The sequence below is a fragment of the Amblyomma maculatum genome, chromosome 1 (assembly GCF_055883805.1).
Source record: "Amblyomma maculatum isolate TAMU_Amacu chromosome 1, ASM5588380v1, whole genome shotgun sequence".
Lineage (NCBI taxonomy): Eukaryota > Metazoa > Arthropoda > Arachnida > Ixodida > Ixodidae > Amblyomma > Amblyomma maculatum.
The window spans coordinates 32,028,146-32,037,205 of NC_139344.1; positions in this window are offsets into that span (position 1 = coordinate 32,028,146).

The following is a 9,060-nucleotide window of genomic DNA, read 5'->3' on the forward strand; positions in this document are numbered from 1 at the left end:
GGACTGATCGATGGAATCAAATGCTTTGCGGAAATCAATGAAAATTGCGCTTGAAAACTTTCCTTTATCGATAGCAAGCCTGATATAATCTATGAGACAAGCTATAGCAGTATCTGTAGATAGTCCGCCTCGAAAAATGCGTTCAGTATCAGTCAATATGTTGTATTTTTCTATATATCCTGACAGCCTTATTTCAAATAATTTTTCTAAACTTTTGTCAAAAAAAAAAAAACGAACAATGGCATATGGTCGGTAATTATTTGGCATAGCGGGATCCCCTTCTTTGAACACTGGAATTATTTTCGCTATCTTGAGCTGGCGTGGATAACAACCAATTAAAAAAAACAAGATTGAAGATGTGGCTGAGAGCAGGTGCGAGCATAGATCGGATAAGGTTCAGGTGTTTTCCATGGATGTTGTCAATGTCGGAACAGGTCGTCTTTAGGTTATTAATTACGGATATAATTTCTTCTCGGCAAGTGGGGATAAGAAAGAAGGAATGGGGGCAGCGGTCAAGAAAAGGTGTGCACGACGAAGAGGAAGGATAGTTAGGTGAGTTAAAAGATATTTACAAAATGTGTTCGCTTTCAGGATTAGTTAAAAGAACCCCCATCGTGGAAAATAGATTTAACTACATTGGGTGACTTTAAAATGTTCAAATCTTCATCGAGCAGCTGCCATTTTCGTTTAGAATTATTAGATTGCTTGGATAATTGGTTTTCATAATAGCTTCGATTAGCGTTTTTTAGAAGAGATGATAGTACGTATACTAGAATATCTGATGTATCGTAATTTAAGACGAAGATTAAATGCCTTGCGTTCTGTTTTCTTATACATGTCCGCAGTGTGTTTAATAGAGCAGTAGTTATCCATGGGGAAAGAGGGGTGTCACACTTTCGCGAGGAAGAACGAAGTGACGAGCAATTAATTGCTGATACGATTATAGTCGACAGCTCGTGAAGAGCCACTTCTGGATTCGAGATACCCAAAATGAATGAAAGATCGGTGTTAGATATGGTTTCAATCTATTCATCACTATAGAAAACTTATTTCTGTGTAGACTTGTGGGTAAACCATGAGAATATAGTGCGTAAAAAATTACCGGAAAACAATCAGTGATATCACACTCTATCATGCCAACTTGAGGAATGGTGGGAAAATTGGAGAGAATGTGATCAAGGAATGCGGGCTGTGGTCAGTACACTTATAGGGGTGTAATTAAATTTGTGTAACTATAACTATAGAAACAGATCATGTAGTCGATACTGATAGGATTGGTCATGGCAAGCAAATTAATGTTAAAATCACGAATACATTATTATTTTCGAGGGATAGTTTATGAAGCGCTTGGTGAAAAGCTCGGCAGAATTCAGACGCAATATTGGAATAGGATCTATAAATAGCGCCACATATAATATTCTTTGTGTGACCAGTAGATGGACAATCAAGTTCTATCCAAACAGATTCGCATTTGGGAACATTCAAGCACAAATCAAAGCGTCTTTTGTAGGAAATGTGCTTTGAAACGTAGATAGCAGAGCCGCCATAGGCACTATCGACACGGTTTGGATATTCGCATGAACAGCCAGGAAAAGCACACAAGTCTTTATCAAGGGAAGATAGCAGTGTTTCAGAAAATGATATTATGGAAAATTGATGTTGAATGGAAGTAAGCAAAGCAGTTATGCTATCGTAATTCTTCCGTAAACTACGGGCATTGATGTGGATGGCAGATAGACCGCTTAATTCGGACAGGATCGAGGAAGCGTCTTTCGGTGAAAATGAAGCCATGATGGTTTGAAAAAGTGTAGAAAGTCAGCAGCGGTAGGAATGTTCATTCCCGGAAAATGTTTAGATCGTATACCTTAATTATGCGATAGATCGTGCCGATCTGCTCCTTCCTATCCAGAATAGAGCCGTTTGATGTGCACAAGAAGGACCACTTTTTGTTCGTTCTTAAGCTTAAGCGCTTTTGAAAAAAAGTATTTGTTGTCCGGGGAAAGTTGCTCACTGGCATAAACGATAGCATCGTACGCTTCAAGGAAACCCAGGCACGTCGGGGTAGGTTGAGTTTTCCTAACCTTGGCAAGGAATTCCGTCTTCTTGTTTCGCGAGAGGAAACGAACAATTATGTTGTTGTTTTTTTCATTCTTGTTAGGGGTGGGAACTCTGTGTACTGTACATAGATCCTCTAAGTTCACGGGCAGTCAATCTCACTGCCGAGAGCCTCAACGATCTTGATGCAATCCTCGCCCTGCGTCACCGGGACACCTCTGATTTCAAGGTTGTTCAGGCGTGAATATTGTTCCAGGTGTGCAACCTTGCGCACGAGGACCTCATTGCTCTCCAAGAGTCTCTTGTTCTCGGCAGCAATATCGGCTTTCCGATACTTTATGGTTTCAAACTCATCGCACATTAATTCTAGAGATTTTTACAACTCAACGACCTCATTTTGAAGTTCCTTGATGACATCACCACCACATAAGGCCACGGAAGATTTCACAGTAACAAGAGCATCAGTGAGTGTTTGAAGTTTTGCTTCAAAAGACAATTTAAGTTCATCTACTTCCTTAGCGACAACAGCAACAGTTGGAGCCATAACGCAAGGACCGATCTGAGACAAGCAGCCCAAAATTGGTATGTGCTGAAAAGTGGGTACAAACATATGCCTTTTACCTGGGCAAAACATTCTTTGCTGGTTAGCACAGGAAGCCAGACAGACCGCAGTCACAGATCGCTCCCCGCTAAATGACTTGAGACGCCGATGGGAGCCAGCTTATGTAGCAGCCAGGAAGAGCTTGGGGTGGCGCTGAGCAGCAGCGGTGACACTTGCGTATGCTGACGCTGGTAGTCCGAATGCACGAGCCACAGTGTTGCGCGTTCCCGCAACCAAAGACTCAGTTGATGCGCAAGATGCGAAGCGTGCAGCAGGACAATCTGGGAAAAAGATTGGTTGCTGGTTAGCACAGGAAGCCAGCCAGACCGCAGTCACAGATCACTCCCCGGTATAATCACCTCGAATTTTCTTCGGCACTGACTCACCTATCGATAGTATCAGCAGTACTAAGGATAGTTTTGCATCACGAGCAATGTGGTGTGTTTGCTTTCATAATGAACTGACAGATGTCAATAGTTCTTAAAGGGGGGGGGGGGCTTCAGGGTGGCGTTAACATGGCGACTTCTGTGAGCTCCGTTTTCGGCTTGAGGGAGTCTTCCGTGATTAGAACGTGGCACCCTATGGGTGCCGCTTGTATTCATCCTAAAGTTCGCCTTTAGCAAGTATAAATGTCTTGTGTAAATGACAAAGAGGAGTTTTTATTTAGAAGCGCTTCCGGTAAATTACCGTAAGGTTCTGCAGCTAATGCGCCTTTGAAGGGTTATCTTTTCTCCATGGAACGAGTCCTGTATTCTTCGTCATCGATTTTATTTGCGAAGCAACGGTTGAATATTGTAAGATACTCTTATGGATATATTTAAGCGAGGTGTTTTATTTTTTCTGACACGAAACGAAATCTTAGTTGCAACATTTGTCCATTCATTCGAATCGCTTAGTTAAGACTGTCGTAGAAAACAAATGAAAAACGATTATCTGTAGCATGAACTGCAGATATATTGATTATTATAGGGGAATCGTTTTATATTCGAAATAATTCAGTTAACAAATTACTCCCGTTTCAAATATGCACTTGTTCATTCCAGAAACAATAAATGGCTCCTGCCCATTAATTATTGAGTACCAGCCATTTTTTTCTGCAATGGTAGATTTTATTTTCTTTTTCGCTGTGTGAAGTGTAGTTAACATAGGATGCTATTACCTACGTGTACTCGGAAGGCTCTACTGCATATTCTTATCTCTCATGTTAAAGGAGTATTCCATATGTTCACTTGCAAATAATACGGCAGACATCATTATACGTGTATCACGGCACGGTATTCACCTTATGCTGCTTAATAATTTAACATGTATTACCGTTTCATACGGTTTCGGTTTTAACCGCCAGTGATGGCTGTGACGTGTAATAAGTATTGAAGTCACGTGAGACATGCAGGAATTGCAATATAATCACTGCTGATTCGTTTTAATCGTTTTAATTCACTGCAACGCTGAAGGTAATGTATTTTAAGAGGTGTAATATCAGCAGACAGCCTGTGGGGCAATGTTGCCGCTAGTTACACTGCTCACGGGAACCTAAACACACTTACACGCCATACGCAGCGTATGACGTATTACACTTGGACGTTTGGTGTCTCCCTATTTGTCATGGGCGTTCTCTTTTAGGCGGCGCTGTTTTTGGCCTCACAACCATCATAAACTAGCCGAATATCCCCCTCTACTCATAGCCACTGTTCTGCTGTTGGAATTAACATCAGGACAGCCAAAATTCAATGAAAAATGATTTAGCACACTGAGGCGATTTTCACCTGTTTGCTCCGAGTATTCCAAAGCCTTGCACACCGTTCTAGTGGAGTGTACACGCGACCAAAATTGTATTGTTCTTGCTCGTTAATGAACCTCACCTTTGAACCGATATGCTGTAAAATATTTTAACACGTATTATATTCGGCATTAATACGGCACCACTCTTTCAGAGATTCTTTTTGAGAAGAAGACATCCAGAAACTATTGAATGAATAGAATTTTACCATGATATTTAGCTCTAGTGATTGATGGCAAAGGTCAGTTGGAGTGTTTGCATTTAGATTTTTAGAAGGCTTTCGATACGGTCTCCTAATCGTTCCTATTACAGAAATAAAAAAAAATCTTAAAATTGATGACACTATTTGGACTGCAGAATATTTAAATTTACGAAAACAGAAATAGCTTGAAGATAGTATTAAAAATTCTAGGAGGCACTTTTGATCACTAGGCTGCGATGAGGCTGAAGCCTCTATCGTGCGGTGGTCCGGAGCCCCACTACGGGACATCATTCTCGCCGCTTCCACTCCCATTTTCGTTTTCTCAAGTCCGACACGTCCTGCGCCTTTCCTTGCTTATGAAACAGTGAACAATATACAACAAAAAATATGAAAACATGACCTTGACGTGGTTAGGTGTAGGTGTCCACAATTCCGTGGCGTCCACTCAAAAGTATAAGGCTCCTCCCTTTCAACAACACCCAATTTAAATAAAAATTATGAAAAAAATTGCGGATTGAAAAGCGGGTGTTAAGCAGGCTAACCCTGCAGCACTCAGAACTTTCGCTCCATCACTAGGTTCAAGCAATGCCTGACACCCCTAGTGCCGGGAACAATGTCGCTGCAATGACGGTGGACACTCTGGATACCACGCGGGAGACCGTCGGCTGGGATACATTGACAAGGTCACCGGTGACGACTTGGAAGGTCCCGGCACCGTAAAAACGGAGGGCGATGAGCAGTCGCAGCAGTGGTGGCACGGGGCTGCCTCGTCCGTCAGGGTAGCGGTGCAGCGGCAGCATCGACAGCAGTTCCAGCACGGCAGGCTTCGAAAACCGGTATCTCGCGAGGACCTCGTCATCATCAAACACCTCCATAGGGTTCAGGCGATCCCTCAACATTCGCCGCACCGGCTTCGAGCGTTGGGGCACGCTGTTGTTACCAATTTCGTCCAATAACTCCACAAACTCGGCGAATTCCGAAAAGCTGTTGTCATACTCGGCCGCTATGTTGAATTTGCGTAAGGAGCTGCTAAAGGTAGGCCAAGGGCTACCTTCGCGAACGCTTCCTTTCCGGTGCCGAAAGGGTGGCTAAAGGAAACGGTTAAAGGGAAGGTTGGTCTTTGAAACTCGGTAAGGGGCCGCAAAGGCACGACCTCGCAAGGGAAGGCCAAGGTCTGTTTATGAATATGGTGGCATGAGTATAACAGCACTTCTTCTCCGTGGAACATCGTTCGTTGCGTTAATGCCATTTGTTTGGCGTGGAAAAGCGGATGTTGTGTTCTGTTGAGGGCGCTGCGCGTGGCAGTACTCACAGTGCTCAGAACACTGCTGCAGGTGTTTCTGGCTTTAGGACCGCACTTGCCCCTTTCGCATTTTCTTATATGCCCCTTTTTCCATGATACAAAACGTAGGGTAGCCAACAGGAAGCCCCTGATTGTTGACCGCCGTGCCTTACCCCTGGCTTGCGAGTTTTATTGCGAAAGCAATACTACGCCAACTCTAACCGCTCGTCGCGTAGTCCGCGCCTCGTGCCCCCCGAAGAAGACGACAAAGAAGACGACGACAAGGACCACGAAGACGAAAAGAAAAAGAAGACGACGAAGACGAAGAGGAAGACGATGAAGACGACGACGAAGAAGAAGAGCGCTCGGTGACCCGCAATCTAATCCTTTCACTCCATATTTGGTTCAGCAGCGTTGAACCATTCTAATTTTTTTTTTTTTTTTGTGTAGGGTACTAGCCCGGGGACACTAGGGCATCCTTTTCGGAACGAAAAAGGTGTAAAATGTTTTGTGTGTTCCACACAGAACAAGGATGATGTCTTATGTATAGAATAGTGATGTCGGGAAAGTTATCTGTATTTTAACAGCAAGAAGTGTTTTCAAGTTTGCTTCACATAGAAACGCAACAACCTTTATCAAGGATAATTAAATAATAAAAAAATGAAAGGAGGTTCATATATCTTGATTTAACGTTTTCTGAAGATAGAACGTGGGATCCGCTATACATAATATAATAAATAGTACGGCGGGAACACATCTAATCTTTTCACACTGGAATTCTATGCAAGTAAAGCAGGCTGCATATCAGGCATATCAGTTATATATGCAGCCGATTCAAGAGTATGTCTGCATTGTCTGGGAGCCGTTCCACCGTGTCATGTTGAGACAACTGAACGTGTAAATTCTGTTGATGCAAGGTTCCTTACTGGGATGTTTGATTGCTTTCACAACATTATCACTACGAAATGGAACTGTGCTGGCACCCTATACATGAACGCCGCAAAAATCCGACTCAAACTGTTGTCAGCTGTTTTCACACTCACATGGGAATCAGTGCTTGAAATCTTTTACAGCACCCGCGTTATGGTTCGCCTCGAAACGACCATAAATTGAAGGTTCGTCCAAACCAATGCCGCACTGGTTTGTGTCAACAATCATTTTTTTTATTGTACCATAAACGACTGTTACGCATTATCAGAAGATGTTTGCCACAAAAGTGCACATTCGTTTTGCCCCCGCCCCCTTGCTGTATTGCCCTAGTGGCGCTGCACGTATTGACGAATAAAGAATATAAAAAGGAAATCAGCGAAGATAAGGGCCAGCGAGAACTCATTGACACAGAAAAGTATCGTGTAGCAATTATAAGCACGAGATCACAAAGGTTATGGTTAGGAGAGACGCCGAGCAGACGTGCTCTTAGCTATGAAAAGAGCCACGCAAGATGCAATGAGATTAAGCAGATCCGGTATGGGGATGAAGAATATAGTGATAACAGCATTATGAAGAGAGCACTCGCTGATATTATCAAGACCTGTTTGCTAATGCAAGGGCAGTTGAAGAAGCTTTTAAAGACGAAATTCTAAGGCTTATGCCGGTAATGAAAAAACAGGTTACAACACGCCTTGAAGCACCGATAAGTGTACGCGAAATAGAGGTGGCCCCATTGAGGATTTCGCCTCAAGGAAATAGTCTGTACCGAACGGCTTGGCTGAGGCTTTTTATGAAGTATTTAAGGAAGACATGGATCTTGTTTTACATAGCATTGTAACCGCATCATATAAATATAATGAGAAACCATAGAGCATATTTGGTTCTCATACCTAAAACAGACCATGGTATGAAATTGCTCTCAGTAGGAGCCTACCACAAAATCAGTCCCACTATTGCTGACTAAAATATTTGTGAAAGCACTAGCTAAAATGCTGCTAAAAGTAATAAAGAGTATTCTAGGAAACCATCCCACTTCTTGGTTAAAGGTCGCAAAATATTCACAAATATTAAAGGGACAGAACACTAGCCAAAATATATCATGAGATTATGGTGGAGATGAAAAGACATATTAATTGGGCATTGAAATTCGCGAAAAAATAACTGAGGCACTATCTAACGGAGAAACCCTATTACTTTCACAGTAATTCCCCGCGTGATTACGTTTCAGAAAAATATCGCGGATTTTCGTAAGCGCATTCTTTTCTTTTTTTTCTCCTAGGAATGCGTGCCATAATTTATTATATTTTGCGCTCTCTACACGGCGTCCTTAAATAAAAACTGCCCCTCCTTTCGTACTCAGAGAGGCATGCTTTCAGGTTTTCCCACTACATGGCGCCACAGTGTCTGGAATTTCGTAAATGAAGCGATGATAGTGAATACTCGGACTTTTGTCGACAAGCAGTGCGTTGTTGTGCCATAACAGCCTTGAGTGTGGAAACTGAAAAGGACATTACTCTAAGCAAAAAATGACCAATTACTGTCTGTTCAGTGAAACCTATATATATATATTCGGTACGTCTTTTGGGTAGACCGCCAGTCGTCATCACCGTCGCTGCTCATGATTTCCAGCATCGCACTACATAAAAAACCGGGCGCATGCACTGATCGAAAATTTCTCGGTAAAAAAGTTTCTACAGTGCGTCTACCAAAGCCGGAGTCAAACATTTCAGACATGAATCTCTCCATAGCGCCGAGAAAAAAAAAACAGTGAGACCTAAATTCCAGTGTCCTGTTCCTTTAACATTGCAAGTGGTGTGCAAGATGCTGTGACGCTTTATGGAGGCGAATAGCGCTGTTGCAGCTAGATCTTGAAAAGAAATTTGATCCCGTCAAACATAACATCTTTTTCACCATTCCGGAATCTGTAAACGTTGATACCGCAATTATTGACAGAATAAAGAAGTTTGGATTGGTTGTTCAACACGTATGATTGTATACAAAAGCGTTACGGATAGCCTTCCTGTAAAATAATCTGTAACACAGGGCTGCCCGATGTTACAGTTCCTTTGTGCACTCCGTCTAGAACCATTTTGTTTATCCGCTTTTCGTAACAGGAAAATATATAATAGGTTCTCAGCTTCAATCATGCTAAGTGAAATCTTTGTCGTAAGCATATGTAATATTTATGATGTGCTGCTAGTCTCAATACG